General features: G+C 39.6%; 1 long non-coding RNA gene across 3 annotated transcripts in view; it reads left to right on the plus strand.

Moving 5' to 3' along the window:
- The window catches only part of LOC129561191 (uncharacterized), a 166,196-nt gene that overhangs the window by 15,812 nt on the left and 133,790 nt on the right, over window positions 1-16,594 (plus strand). The window lies entirely within an intron of this gene.

Below are 16,594 nucleotides of genomic sequence, written 5' to 3' on the forward strand. Positions count from 1 at the left end.
TTATTTAAAACATGGGTTGGCAAACTTCAGCCTGTGAGCTAAAGCTGGTATGTGTCTTGTTTATGTACAGTCCAAGAATTAAAAATGGCTTTTAAATTTTAAAGTGTTGTAAGAACAACCAAAGGACAATATTCTATCGAGACTGTATGTGGTCCACAAAGCCTAAAGTATTTATTATTTGGCTTTTTACAAGGAAAAGTTTGCTAACCACTGGTCTAACAGATTACATAATATATTTTCTTTTAATTCCTTTTAATGCTCTCTGTTCCTATTAATGTCCTCATCCTTTCTGGGACTCACTGCTGCTTGGTTGTCCAAACTTCGTGGAGTATGTTTTGAGTTAATAAACATAATGCATCATTACTCACAGAAAACCTGTGACTTCTGCTCCTTTCATGGCTTCTTACAGTAACATTTCAAACCCAATCTCTAACCTTTATGCTAACTGCAATGAATCTACACTGATCTTGAATACAGTCTTGTCTTCTGGCCATCATTAATCCAGAATGTTATTAAGCAACCATTCTCATTAGTGAGTGGTAAAGAAAAGCAGTAACACTAAAGTTTGGAATACTGGTTAGTCCTTAAAATATATACATTCATGATGAAAAGAAAATCTTTTTCATAGTGAGGAAGCAGGCATGAGAGAAGCTCAGGAATTAACCAGTTAAATAAAAAGAATTTTTGCTTTGAGAAAGGAGGGAAACAAGGGCAATCCAGTGGTTTGGGAAATTGTATTGCTTTCTTTCTTAAGCAGAAATGGACAGGTGAAAAACACAATCCTCTTTCTATGTGAAAACAGAAAACTGATTCTCAATTTCTCTTCCCCTCTCTCTCTTTTTCCTATAACTAGTGACTATTGTACCCCTCAGAGTCCAGAACATGGGCTCCTGTAGACATTCTGGCTCACAGATATCTGACTTTGATTTGTACCATTTCGTGCAGAATTTCTTTGTTAACTGAAGAAAGGCAAACGGTCCAGTGCCAAGGAAAAGCAGTAAACCTCAGAAAATAGATCTAAAGTAAGGTGATACTGAAGCAAATAATAATACTTTAAAAAGCCAGAATAGCATTATAAACTATTATCACATACTTTCCCCACCCATCCCCTGCCCTTGTTTGTTTAAAAAAAAAAACTTAGAATAGTTTTATGCATGTCTACTATTAGGTAATAAATTTTACTCAGGAATTGGTTAAGTTCCAGATCATTCCATTTGCAATTCTCCTGCCTAGTGATGTTCTCATTTTGACATTGATTATATGTGGAAATGAAGAAACAATGGGTCAGACTAATAGTTTTTACATAGATGGGCAAAGTTTGGGCAGGTTCCTTAAAAATTCCCTTCAGACTGTGGGATTAGTACAACCAACCACAAAGCCATTCCTGGAATATTTACTCTTGTCCAGCTCTGGAGAATTCTTGGTTGTTACATGGCCTTGGAGAAATGCTTGGCCTTGTTTCCTTGCTAAGGGGCCCCTTCTCATGGTACCGGCTACAGCTCTATGCTGACCTTTGATAGATGGTGACAGCCACTTCCTGACTGCCAGCTGACAACATCCTTGATTCTTCTTTGAAAGAAGCAAATCTTAGGGAGTAGATAATCAGCCAAAGGAAGTCAAGAGGAAAGGCAGAGATTGTAACAAAAGAAAAAAGTAAACTTGGTTACTTTGGGAAGAATACTGTAAAGCTGCAGATTCTGATGTATTCCATTTACTGCCAGATAAATGTTCAGAGATGGGTAGTGTTAGAGAATGTATGATTAGCAAGATCAGCCACTTATTTTCTTTAACACTCAATGCTACATTGCAACTGGCAATGTACTAGACTTGGAATCAAGAAATCTGGATCTGAGTCTTTGAATAGTTGTTCAAATAATAGTACATATGTCTGAAGATGAGCAGGATATTCTGTCCTCTCTAAGTTTCAAACTCACCTTGAAGGCATTGATAGGAGACTGGAAATCTGGAAATGGGGGAAAGGGAGAAGTTGCTTTGCTTCTATTTGTTCCCCAACCACACAAATGAACGTGTGTGTATTCATGCGTGCATGCAAACGCGCGCACGCACACACACACACACACACACACACACACACTGCTTCTGGCAGCCCCTCCAGCATCATTTGCTTATGAAGGTGTTTAGAATAATGCTTGCAGCACAGAATGTGCTCAATTGTTGTTAGCTATAATTTTTCTTGTTTTATGAACAAAAATGTTCTGGCATTAGATTAATTTGGAAAGGCTGCAACCTCCCTCTGTCTTTCACATGAGATTTATAATAAACGTGCTAAAGAGTTTTTTCATTTAAAAAATCAGTTCAACTTTAGTTATTCCAACATTCTCTAAACCTACTTGAACACCAAACATTCCCACCTCAAATACACCAAATATTATCTTGTAGAAGTGGGGTTCTACAGAAGCTATTTTAGAAAATGACAACCTAGTGAGACATCTGTGGAGAACTGCCTCTTTACTTTCTATACCACCTGAATGGACGTTTAAGCTTCAATGACCCCCTTTTGGGTTTCTTCATGGCACTGTCAGTTCCTGTGGCAGACACAGTTCAGGGCAACCCTCTATCATTCGTGCCCTTGTATGATCCCCTCCTCATGAGTATGACCAATAGAACATGGCAAAGGTGATGGATTGTCACTCCTGGGGTTATGTTTCAATATGAGACTCCATTTTAAGAGATTGGAGACTTCCCACTGACCTTAAAGAAGCAGTTGCTGTGAGCAGCTTAGAGGACCCAAGGGCCTCAATGATAGAGCAGATAGGAATCTAATTCTGCCAACAACTACATGAACTTGGAAGAGGATGTTGAGCTCCAGAAAGGAACATGGCCCATCTGACACCTACATTGTGAGACCCTAAGCAGAGGACCCAGTTATACCATACCCAAACTCCTGACCCATAGAAACTGAATTGTAATAAATGTATGTCACTTTGAGCTGCTAAATTCAGTAATTCTATAATTAGAGTAGCAATAGAAAACTAGTATAGTTGCCTACCAAAACCCATTCCCCCTGTTTTTTCATTAATAACAAAAACTAAATTTCCTTCAAAATGTCAAGCTGTCCAGAAAAATACTTTACACTCCTGAATCTCTTTGCTGAAAAGGGAACAAAGGGAACATATCTAACCTAGGAGTTCCAAGTGGAAGTCTGATAAGGATTCTTGAAGGCTTGCTTTTCTGATGAAAGGGAAAAATACCCTGGTGTCTCCTCAGTTTTCCCCTTTGAATATATATCCTATGTAGGGAGCTGTGGCAGTCATACTGGGGCCAAGAGATACATAGAGGTGACATCCTGGCCCTTGTTGAACCATTAATCAACACTAGCTTCCGCCTACTTCCATACATCTCATTATTTGAGAAAATGAATTTCATTTGTTAGTATGTTTAAGCTACGGTTTGTTGGGATTTCTGTTATGGTCGCATAAACACATTCTTTAATGGTTAATATACTATATGATTTAAAACAAAAACAAAAACCACAGACAAAACGTCTCCCACAGTGCCTGCCGGAGCTGCCCATTCTCCCTCATACATATGCATGCGTGTGCTTGCACTCCTGCTTCTCTGCACTTTTACCCTCTTTCAGTCCTCTCTCTCATCCTTGCTGTATCTCCATTCATTCATGCAGCAAACATTTACCGAGCACATGCTAATTTCTGGTACTATGCTAGGTCCTGAGGTTGCAAACGTAAATAAGACACACAGGTTTCCACGTTAACATTTCAGTCCTTGTCTCATTAGAATGAGAAGAGTTTAATGACTGATTGGCTGATTACATTTTAGTGTGATAGAGTTCCATTTGCAATCTCAATATATTTATGAATGAGTGATTCTTAATCCAAATTTCCATAATGCCTTTACTCTCAGATATAAAAATTCCAGGTATTAGTGAGCAAATGATGAAGTTTTTCTTGGTGTCGGGTTGGAGGAGATATGTGCAAGCAGATGACTGACCTTGGACGACTTGTTATTAGTAATTTCTGGAGCCTTCCATGTGTTTTCTGATAGCTCTTTCTTATTCTCCACTTAACTGGCCACAGGACATTCTCTTTCTTGTATAAAGTACTCAAACCCTGACTCTTTCACCTTTCTTTTGGCTTCAAAATTCTCGGAAATATATCCTGATTTCAAGTAGATTTTATGTTCTTTACTGCATAACAGTGTTGTTGTACTATGAACCTCTTTATCTGGAAACCCCACTATAGAGGTCTCTAACTTATTTCTACTTTTGGTGATAATGACTCAAACCAGTAGTGTAACAATGGAATGCACTCTCTTTGTTAAGATATTTCTTTGCCCTTAACTAATCATTTGCTTCTTGTTTCATTTTTATGTGCTTTATTGCCCTTTATGTATTGATTTGACCTATCTCAGACCACAAACTAATTGAAGAGAGAAAGTCTGATGCAATTCATGTCTTGTTGTATTCTGAAAGTCAATGAATTGTGATAATGGTGGTGATAGACTTTCTCTGAAGCTCTTGGTTCCTAGGCTTACCATCATTTAGGGTCTAACTAAAATATGCCCAATTCTTCTTTCAAGTACCAATTACAGAATGAAGCAGAAGTAAACTCAAAAGGACATAAACTGTGTTGGAGATTATTTTTAGTTTGTGAACTTAAGCTAATTACCATTTGGATGGCCCAACCCTGATCATCTTAAAGACAAATAAGCAGGAGAGACTGAGGCACACCATCTGGCTGCCAGGAGGCCACTGTTATCATGGTCAGAAGAATGCACACATAGGAGTTCTGATGTTCTGTTTGCATGTCAATGGAATCAGCACCAACCAGTCTTTTTCACCTGCATTCAGAATCTATTCAGAAAGACACTCACCCATAGAAATCAGGCAGTTGGAGCTGGAGAGCAAAATGTCACCCTTATCACCAAGGCTGCTGCTGGGGTACCTCATGCTTACTCTGCCAGTGAGGTGGCCTTGCTAATAACCTCAGAGCCTCTGTCACCTCTGCTTGACTGCAGCCCCTCCTTGCTGGGGCCCACCTGAGTAACACTTACACAGCAGAGCAGGGCAGGCTGACAGATTTTGAAGGAAGAGCACACTCAGATCCTTCTCTCAAACCCACCAACAGAACACTCAATCCTCTTCAGGTGGGAAGCTGAATGGGGCCATAGCTAGGGCGAAGGAAGTAAGGGCAGAGTTGTTTTTATGGAAGATTTTTATATTTTGTTCCTCTTGGATTTTTTGCATTTATTTTGATTTTTAAAAATATTACATTAAATGTTATTTTTCTCAATTATTGAGTTTTTGAGTGCATCCTTAAATTTCTTAATTGAGGTGAGTGCCTCAGTAGCCTCGTCTGAGTCCAAGCCTTGCAAGAAGATAAAAGGGTAAATGGATGGAGACCCTTCCAGATAGAAATATCAGGAGTAGGGACTGTATTTCTACCTGGTCGGATGTTTAGGAGCTTGATCAACTCTACAATCAACACTACTGTAATTGTGCAAAGATACTCATGTAGTCAGAGAAACTCTTTTTTCTTTAGTCAATGTGTTGGATCTCTGTTGTTATAAAAGGAGAAGCAAAGTAAGACAGGTGTCAGAGATACTAGAAGATGATTATAATGTTCAGTAAAGCTACCAAATAACACTGGTTCTAATGGGTTTCAGAACCATAGTTGCTCTTTGAAACAAATACTTGATATGCCTTGGTTTTTCTTTAATTAAGATTCAGAAAATATTTGAGTGTGTATCCAAACATTATGAAAAATGTAAACACAGATTTGGACTTGTGGAATTTAATGCGTGAATGTGTCCAACTAAGTCTTCAGGCTCTGACCATCAGAGGAACGGCCTGCTCTGTGACGAGCGTGTGCCTGCCTTTGGAATTCACAACACATTCCAGGAAAATTATATCCCAACTAGTTTGGTTGTTTACGCCAAAGAGGGCATTTTTGCACCTAATTTTTCAACTCTAGCTTGTTTATATTGAGACAAAACATTCTCACACAGAAAGATACTAGACACTCTTTCTCAGTGGACGGAACATTCTCTCTTCGGGGTCAGGAACTTTATGTCTGCAAAGTTAATTATCACGAGACTGTAAAGCAGGCCTTCAGGCTCCATGTCTGTGTCTCTGACCTTTGCCAAGGGCACAGTGCCACCAGACATACCACAAGATATGCAAAGGATGGAGTCTAAATTGAATAGCCTTGTTAGCTTGTTTTCTGGTGCTGATATGAAGAGTCTCATCATAAATCATTTTGATGCATTTGAGAGAGCTCAGTTCAAAAGGTGAAATCATCTAGTATCAAAAATATTACCTAATTAATGGCCACACCTTAAATTCTTTCACTGGGACCTGTAAACATTTAGCCTTTCATGTTTAGACAAGATCTAAGCAAGGCATTGGACCAGGTTCATCAGTTTTGTAGTCTTATAATTAAAAGATGCTTACTCCTTGGAAGGAAAGTTATGACCAACCTAGATAGTATATTAAAAAGCAGAGACATTACTTTGCCAACCAACATCCGTCTAGTCAAGGCTATGGTTTTTCCAGTGGTCATGTATGGATGTGAGAGTTGGACTGTGAAGAAGGCTGATCGCTGAAGAATTGATGCTTTTGAACTGTGGTGTTGGAGAAGACTTTTGAGAGTCCCTTGGACTGCAAGGAGATCCAACAAGTCCATCCCAAAGGAGAACAGTCCTGGGTGTCCATTGGAAGGACTGATGCTAAAGCTGAAACTGCAATACTTTGGCCACCTCATGCGACAAGTTGACTCACTGGAAAAGACTCTGATGCTGGGAAGGATTGGGGATGGGAGGAGAAGGGGACGACAGAGAATGAGATGGCTGGATGGCATCACCGACTTGATGGACATGAGTTTGAGTGAACTCCGGGAGTTGGTGATGGACAGGGAGGCCTGGCGTGCTGTGATTCATGGGGTCACAAAGAGTCGGACACGACTGAGCGACTGAACTGAACTGAACTGAACTGAAGCTTTGACAAATCAAAAATATTATTTCTGATTTATAGCTAACCTTTTGGTAATATCTAATGTCATGGCAATTGGATGGGTTTAATCAATTGCAAAAGTGTGATGATTCAAAAGAATTATTCTGAGTCTATAGCTTGGTTCTTGGTGGCTTTCACTAACTGACCACCTGGATCTTTGTTGTTCAATGTGGCAGCACTAGCCATGTGTGGGCTACAGAGCACTTGAAACATGGCTCATCAGAACTGAGATATAAAGTATAAAATACACAGGAGATTTTATAGACTTAGTTGATATTTTGATTTTGAACAGTTAAATAAAAATCTATCCTAATTTATAATACCTGTTAACTTAATATTCGTGGCCCATAGTCTAGGTCTGTTGGACAGTGCCATTCTTGATGTTTTGGAAGTAAACATCATGCAGAGAGACACTCATGTATTTTGTACAATTATACTTCCTTTGAAGTATTCCAGAAGCAGCACTAACATACAAACCCCCTGTGAAGAGGGGAGGAAGTACCTTTTAATAACGTTTCAAAAAAAAAAAGTTCAAAGAACGTTGTCATCATGACTATGATTCATAAATCAGAAAAAGTTTGAGTTCACGCTTCAGAGAGTAAAACATTCAGGGTCAACTGTTTCGTGTATTACTAACTCTTCTTTGGGTCCAGTTTGAAAACAAAAATCTTGGGGGAAGGGTGAAGAGTGCTGTGGACTTGGGAAGGTATGTATCGGTAATAATTTTTACAAAATACCTAACAGACAGTATTTTACAAAATACTTAACAAATGTTTGCTCAATCAAGAAAAAAGGGCTTGTGAAGTTAGAGTAAAAGCCTCCTGTTTCCAAATTACAATTGGCTGTACTGAGGGCCATGGCGGAATATGACAATTCAATGTCTCCTTGCAGTAACAGCGGTCCCCATTTTACCATGGCATGGCTAGGCTAGGTCCAATGGCAGCCACAGAGTATGGGTTCACTGGGAAAATGTCAAACATGAGGAGTCCAGGAAATAGTACTGGGGTGTAGAGTTCTGAGAGACTAGAAGAGATGAGAGATCAGAGATTGGATGACATCAAGAAAGCATTCAAAATGCATTCTGTGACAAGGATTCAAAAGGGCTGGAAAGAGAGGCTTCAAGCAGATGAGCTGCAGGTTAATGGAAGAGTCACTTGCAGAGGTCAATGTAGGCACAGCATCTTTGTTTTTTTTTTAATTTTTATTGGAGGCTAATTATTTTGGCAAGCCACTCCAGTACTCTTGCCTGGAAAATCCCATGGATGGAGGAGCCTGGTAGCCTGCAGTCCGTGGGGTCGCTAAGGGTCGGACACGACTGAGCGACTTCACTTTCACTTTTCACTTTCACACATTGGAGAAGGAAATGGCAACCCACTCCAGTGTTCTTGCCTAGAGAATCCCAGGGACGGGGGAACCTGGTGGGCTTCCATCTATGGGGTCACACAGAGTCGGACACGCCTGAAGTGACTTAGCAGCAGCAGCAATTATTTTACAATATTATATTGGTTGGTTTTGCCATACATTGACATGAATCCGCCCCGGGTGTACATGAGTTCCCCCTCCTGAACCCCCCTCCCACCTCCCTCCTCCCTTTATCCTCCCTCTGGGTCATCCCCGCATACCAGCCCCGAGCATCCTGTAACATGCATCGACCCTGAACTGGCGATTCGTTTCACATATGATAATATACATGTTTCTATGCCATTCTCCCAAACCATCCCACCCTCACCCTCTCCCACAGAGTCCCAAAGACTGTTTTATAGATCTGTGTCTCTTTTGCTGTCTCATATACAGGGTTATCATTTGCATCTTTCTAAATTCCATATATATGCATTAGTATATTGTATTGGTGTTTTTCTTTCTGGCTTACTTCACTCTGTATAATAGGCTCTAGTTTCAGGCACAGCATCTTGAACCTGATGGAAGAGTAGGTGCCACGAACTGAACTCTGGGAGGCAAAGCCTGGCTCAGCCAGGGTCCTCTGGTCCACTTCTTGCTGAACAGCTACTGGTTCTGGGTCATGTGCAGGTTTGAATGTCCCAGTGCCAATAGCAGCTGACATCACTTGATGGCAGATAGGATGAGAGAGAAGCTGAACTTAGGTTCTGACAAACTCTCTACTGGTTCAGAATTTTACCATCCAAGATGTAAGCCAGGCTGCTTTAGTTGCTCAGCTGTGGTTCTGGATTGGAGGGAAAAGACCAGAAGTGAGGGGCTTTGATACTCTCATGATTCTTTTTACCGCTGATTAAGAGAACAACATCCGCTGTATTATGGAGAAAGCAAGAGAGTTCCAGAAAAACATCTATTTCTGCTTCATTGACTATGCCAGGGACTTTGACTGTGTGGATCACAATAAACTGTGGAAAATTCTGAAAGAGATGGGAATACCAGACCACCTGACCTGCCTCTTGAGAAACCTGTATGCAGGTCAGGAAGCAACAGTTAGAACTCGACATGGAACAATAGACTGTTTCCAAATAGGAAAAGGAGTGCGTCAAGGTTGTATATTGTCACTCTGCTTGTTTAACTTATATGCAGAGTACATCATGAGAAACGCTGGGCTGGAAGAAGCACAAGCTGGAATCAAGACTGCCGGGAGAAATATCAATAACCTCAGATATGCAGATGACACCACCCTTATGGCAGAAAGTGAAGAGGAACTCAAAGGCCTCTTGATGAAAGTGAAGGAGGAGAGTGAAAAGGTTGGCTTGAAGCTCAACATTCAGAAAACGAAGATCATGGCATCTGGTCCCATCACTTCATGGGAAATAGATGGGGAAACAGTGGAAACCGTGTCAGACTTTATTTTTTGGGGCTGCAAAATCACTGCAGTTGCTGATTGCAGCCATGAAATTAAAAGATGCTTACTCCTTGGAAGGAAAGTTATGACCAGCCTAGATAGCATATTAAAAAGCAGAGACATTACTTTGCCAACAAAGGTCCGTCTAGTCAAGGCTATGGTTTTTCCCGTGGTCGTGTATGGATGTGAGAGTTGGACTGTGAAGAAAGCTGATCGCCGAAGAATTGATGCTTTTGAACTGTGGTGCTGGAGAAGACTCTTGAGAGTCCCTTGGACTGCAAGGAGATCCAACCAGTCCATTCTAAAGGAGATCAATCCTGGGTGTTCATTGGAAGGACTGATGCTAAAGCTGAAACTGCAATACTTTGGCCACCTCATGCGACGAGTTGACTCACTGGAAATGACTCTGATGCTGGGAGCGATTGAGGGTAGGAGGAGACGGGGACGATGGAGAATGAGATGGCTGGATGGCATCACTGACTCGATGGACATGAGTTTGAGTGAACTCTGGGAGTTGGTAATGGACAGGGAGGCCTGGCGTACTGTGGTTCATGGGGTCACTAAGAGTCGGACAGGACTGAGCGACTGAACTGAACTGAAGAGAACAAAATTCTCCTTTTTCCGTGTTATTAGATACTCAGCACAGGGTACTAAGTGATCCAGATGTGTAGTTGCATGGCAAGTATTGTCAGTCACTCAAGTCAAGTCTAACTCTTTTGTGACCCCATGGACTGTAGCCTGACAAGCTCCTCTGTCCATCGGATTTCCTAGGCAAGAATACTGGAGTGGGTTGCCATTTCCTCCTCCAGGGGATCTTCCCAACTCAGGGACTGAACTTTTGTCTCCTGCATTGGCAGTTGGTTTCTTTACCACTGATCCATCTGGGAAGCTCTAGATGTGTGGTTAAATGCTCCTTTTTTTCTCTTTGCTCTTGGCTACTTGGAGGAACAGAAACAAAAGAAGATATTTGGCTTGTTTTATCATATGCAAGGACTCTCCTTTTACTATAAACAGTTATCAAATAAGCTTAATTGAAATGATCTTGCCTCAAAATAACTGTAGGATAATAAACTTGAAAGCTATTTTATTTAACTTTGATACTGTAATATCTAGATAATATCCAACAGACCAATGTTTTTATGGATCTCATCCTGTGATCCTAAACTGGATTGAAATAATGACTTTGATGTCTTATTGATTTTTTCTTCCAGTTTTATTGAGATATAGTTGATAAAAAGCACTGTATAAGTTTAAGGTACGCTGTTGTTCAGTCACTCAGTTATGTCCAACACTTTACAATCCCATGGACTGGACTACAACACACCAGGCTTCTCTGTCCTTCACCATCTCCTGGAGCTTGCTCAAACTCATGTACATTGAGTCAGTCATGCTGTGTAACCATCTCGTCCTCTATCATTCTCTTCTCCTACCTTCAATCTTTCCCAGCATCAGGGTCTTATCTAATAAGTAGGCTCTTCACATCAGGTGGTCAGAGTAATGGAACTTCAGCCTCAGCATCAGTCCCTCCAATGAATATTCAGGATTGATTTCCTTTAGGTTGACTGGTTTGAACTCCTTGCAGTCCAAGGGACTCTCAAGAGTCTTCTCCAACAGCACAGTTCAGAAACATCAATTCTTTGGTGCTTAGCATTCTCTGTGGTCCAATTCTCACATCCATACATGGTTTGACTATATGGACCTTTGTCTGCAAAGTAATATCTCTTTTTCAATATACTATCTAGTTTTGTCATAGCTTTTCTTCCAAGAAGCAAACATTTTTTAATTTCATGGCTGCAGTCACTGTCCACAGTGATTTTGGAGCCCAAGAAAATAAAGTCTGTCATTGTTTCCATTGTTTCCCCCTCTATGTACCATGAAGTGATGGAACCAGATGCCATGATCTTAGCTTTTTGAATGTTTAGTTTTAAGCCAGTTTTTGCACTCCCTTCTTTCACTGTCATCAAGAGCTTCTTTAGTTCCTCTTCACTTTCTGCCTTAAGGGTGGTGTCATCCACTTATTTGAGGTTATTGATATGTCTCCCTGCAATCTTAATTCCAACTTGTGCTTCATCCAGCCTGGCATTTTGCATGATGTATTCTTCATAGAAGTTAAATAAGCAGGGTGACAATATACAGCCTTGATGTACTCCTTTCCCAATTTGGAACCAGTCCTTTGTTCCATGTCCAGTTCTAACTGTTGATTCTTGATATGCATACAGGTTTCACAGGAGGGAGGTAAGGTGGTCTGGTATTCCCATCTCTTTAGGAATTTTCCTCAGTTTGTTGTGATCCACACAAAGGCTTCTGGCATAGTCAATGAAGCAGAAGTAGATGTTTATATGGAATTCTCTTACTTTTTCTATGATGCAATGGATGTTGGCGATTTGATCTCTGGTTCCTCTACCTTTTCTAAATACAGCTTGAGCATCTGGAAGTTCTTTGTTCATGTACTTCTAAAGCCTGACTTGGAGAATTTTGAGCACTACATTGCTAGCATGTGAGATGAGTGCAAGTGTTCAATAGTTTGAGCATTCTTTGGCATTGACCTTCTTTGGGATTAGAATGAAAATCAACCTCTTCCTGTCCTGTGGCCACTGTTGAGTTTTCCAAATTTGTTGATATATTGAGTGCAGCACTTCAACAGCATCATCTTTTAGGATTTGAAATAACTCAGCTGGAATTCCATCACCTCCACTAGCTGTGTTCATAGTGATGCCTCCTAAGGCCCACTTGACTTCTCACTCCAAGATGTCTAGTTCTAGGTAAGTAGTCACACCATCATGGTTATCTGGGTCATTAAGATCTTTTTTTATATAGTTCTTCTGTGTATTCTTGCCACTTCTTCTTTATCTCTTCTGCTTCTGTTAGGTTCATACCATTTCTGTCCTTTATTGTGCTCATCTTTGCATGAAATGTTCCCTCGGTATCTCTAATTTTCTGGAAGAGATCTCTAGTCTTTCACATTCTATTTTTTTCCTCTATTTCTTTGCATTGTTCGCTTAGGAAAGCTTTCTTATCTCTCCTTGCTATTCTTTGGAACTCTGCATTCTGATGGGTATATCTTTTGCTTTTTGCTTCTCTTCTTTTCTCAGCTATATGTTAGGCCTCCTCAGACAACCAGTTTGCCTTTTTTTGCATTTCTTTTTTTGGGATCGTTTTGATCACTGCTTCCTGTATAATGTTACGAACCTCTGTCCAAAGTTCTTCAGGCTATCTGAAGAACTCTGTCTATCAGATCTAATCCCTTGAATCTATTTTTCACTTCCACTGTATAATCATAGGGTATTTGATTTAGGTCATACTTGAATGACCTAGTGGTTTTCCCTACTTTAAATATATATATCTTATAATCATGATGATTTACATACATCATGATTAAATCACAATAAGTTTAGTAAGCATACATCATCTCATATAGAAATAAAACTAAATAAGAAAAATATAATGAGAATTCTTAGGATATACTCTTAATAAGTTTTATATATAATGTATGTAATGTTAATTATATTCATCATGTTGTACATTATATCCCTGAACTTTCCCAGTGGCCCAGTGGTAAAGAATCTGCCTGCAATGCAGTGGTCGCAGGAGACGCAGGTTTGATCTGGGTCAGGAAGATTCCCTGGAGGAGGGCATGGTAGCCCATTCCATTATTCTTTCCTTCAGAATCCCATGGACAGAGGAGTCTGACAGGCTACAGTCCATAGGGTCACAAAGAGTCAGACACTATTGAAGCGACGTAGCACATGCATGCATGCATGCACGTTGTATCCCGAATACTTGTTTATCTTATAAATGGAAGTTTATACCCTTTGGTGCCTTACTGACTTTGACTAAATGGCAAAATTAACAGTTTAAGCGTATTTGTTTAAGAGATGTGACCACCTTGTTGCTCTGTGGGAACACATGGGATCTTTATGCCATTCTTATTGATTTGAAATTGAATTTGTGACTCATATTAGTCTAACAACTGCTCTGGGACCATCATTAATGACTTAGTAATGGAGTTCATATCAGAAACACTACTTTTGTTTTCTCCAAGAATCTGAATTATATCTTACTCCTAAATAATTTCCATGCAGACTTGGTCTTTGTTAAAAAGTTGGACTTGTCCTACTTCATTACTAGAAATGTGACAAATTATAAAAATAGATACAGATTTGAGATTCTGCCACAGTTTTCCTCAGTACTGGATTTATATCAAAAATGGGCATCTTCAAATTTTTGGTTATGGAACATCTGAACAAGCACAAATACTTCTACAACCCATAATTGCCAGTTTGGACCATAAAAAATGTATGGCTTTTTGTGGATTAAAGACTTAGATTTCAACACTGACTCTCCCCAACCTCCACTGCAAAATCCAGCAGTCTTATAAATACAACATAAATCCACATTCACTATAATTATTGTGGTCAATTATGCTAAACCAAGCACATAGTTTTTCCTCAAACATTTTCATAAGCAAGGAAAAAATTGCCTTCACAACTCATTTTTAGAGATGGGCTAACAAGTTCGGGTCATTTGAGAACTGACTCACTTTTTTTTTTTTTTGTCTCTACATTTAAGCCATGTTCATGTTTAAAGGAACCTAACTAAACTAGCTTTCTATTACCTTGATTGGGACCAGATGAAAAGAGACCGAAAACCATGTCAGGGTTTTTACATCCTAAGGACATCTTTTTAATAAGTAGACCCCTTGTAGTTTATGATCAGATACCTTCTAATGTAATGTAATTTTTTAAAAAACAGCTTTGAGGGAATATAATTTACATACCATAACACTCACCTATTGTAAGTATACAATCTAAATATTTTTAGTAAATATATACAACAGTATAAACATTACCATATTTCAGTTTTAGAACATTTCATTACTCCTAGAAGTTCCCTGTGTCTATTGACAGCTCACCTGTTTCTACTTCCAATTCCAGACAACCACTGACTTGTGTTCTCTCCATAGATTTGCTTTTTCTAGACATTTCACATAGGTAAATTGTATAGTAATTATGCCTCTTGTGTTTGACTTCTTCTGGGGGGACTTATATATGTTATAGCATGTATCAGTTGTCCATCCTTTGATTGCTGAATAGCATGCCACATTAAAAAAATCCATTTACTAGTTAATGGACACTTACATTTTTGTCTAGTTTTTGGTCATTCTGAATAGTGCTTCTATGAACATTCACTTATATGTATTTGAATGGACATATGTTTTCATTTCTCTTCCATGAATTCCAAAGAACTGACTCACTTTGCTCTATAGTAAGTTTGTATTTAAATTTTTAAGAAACTATCAAACATTTTCCAAGTATGTGACTTGTTACATCTCCACCAACAATACATCCTCACTTTATATTTTCTGTATTTTGATTATAGATTCTAATAGATGTAGAGTGGCATGTCATTGTAGTTTTCATTTGCATTTTCCAACAAACAGTGTTTAACATCTTTCATATGCTTAATCAACCATTTATATATCTTCTTTGGTAACATGACTTAACATTTTTGCCCATTTGTAAATTAGAGTACCTATCATTTTATTATTAAGATGTAAGTGTTCTTTATATATGTTGGATACAGGTCCTTTATTAGACCAGTTTTCTTCTGGTCTGTGGCTTGCCTTTTTATTTTCAAACTCATTCGAGACAGTGAAGACAAGAAAATTATAAATTCTGAACCATCCAGGCATGGAAATGCTGCTTTTATCCTTCATTTTTCCCCCCTGGATGGTAGCTAGCAAATAGGAACAGATAGTCATGTAGATGTGGCTTTGCAGACAGCTTAGAGACCATGACCTGGACGTGGAGTAGTCAACACTTTGGCCATGACATTTGTCAGGTTGTCTAAGCAATGTCTGTGTGTGCTACGGGATACTCAGGAAATAGTTGAGGGGAAGGAAAATTGAGAAGAGGCAAGAAGGGGGTAGGAAAATAGAAACTGCTATGGAGAAGAGACAACAAATATAGTCATTGGCAGAAGCGCAGCATGAGGAGCCTTCCTCTGTATCCTGACACTCATACAGAGTGTCAGCCCATACTGTTCACTGCTATAAGGCTTAGGACCTAACAGAATGCTTGTCATTTAGTTGGTATTCCCTAGTGTGTGTATCAGTCACTTAGTTGTGTCTGACTCTTTCCAACCCTGTGGACTGTAGCCCACCAGTCTCCTCTGTCCATGGAATTCTTTAGGCAAGAATACCGGAGTGGGTTGCCATTTTCTCCTCCAGGGGATGTTCTCAACCCTTTGATCAAACCAGGGTTTCCTGCATTGAAGACAAATTCCTTACTGTCTGAACCACTAGGGAAGCCCTGGCATTCCTTAAATGTTTTAGAAAGATGACTTAATGAAAGATGGCTATCCATTAATTCAAAAAATATCTTTGATTGATGTGTATCCTAGCCATGGTGTGAGGTCTTGACCTCTGCCCTCAAGAGATACATAGAATATTTGGGGAGAGAAACATAATCGAATTATTAAAAGGAAAGCATATTAAGTTTTCTAATAGACAGATGAACAAAATCCTATGAAACAGTAGAAGAAGCTACTTGTGTTGTTTCAGGGCTTGGTGAAGAGTTCATAGAGAGCATGGCACTTGAGTTGGGAAAGCTATTGAAAGCATGGTGTGAAGAGTCATTTGAGAAAGGATGAGAACGACACAGTAGCTGGAGATATGACACATGGACAGGAAACATTGGGCACATGTGTGGGACTTGCAGGTCAGGCTAGAGGTTTATATTATAGCCTGGGGCACATGAAAAGCAATAGGGGTCCTTTAAGTTCACCCTCTACCTTGCTATTAG

Source organism: Moschus berezovskii, chromosome 10 (genome assembly GCF_049115385.1).
Source record: "Moschus berezovskii isolate FMDL1 chromosome 10, NW_MosBer_1.0, whole genome shotgun sequence".
NCBI lineage: Eukaryota > Metazoa > Chordata > Mammalia > Artiodactyla > Moschidae > Moschus > Moschus berezovskii.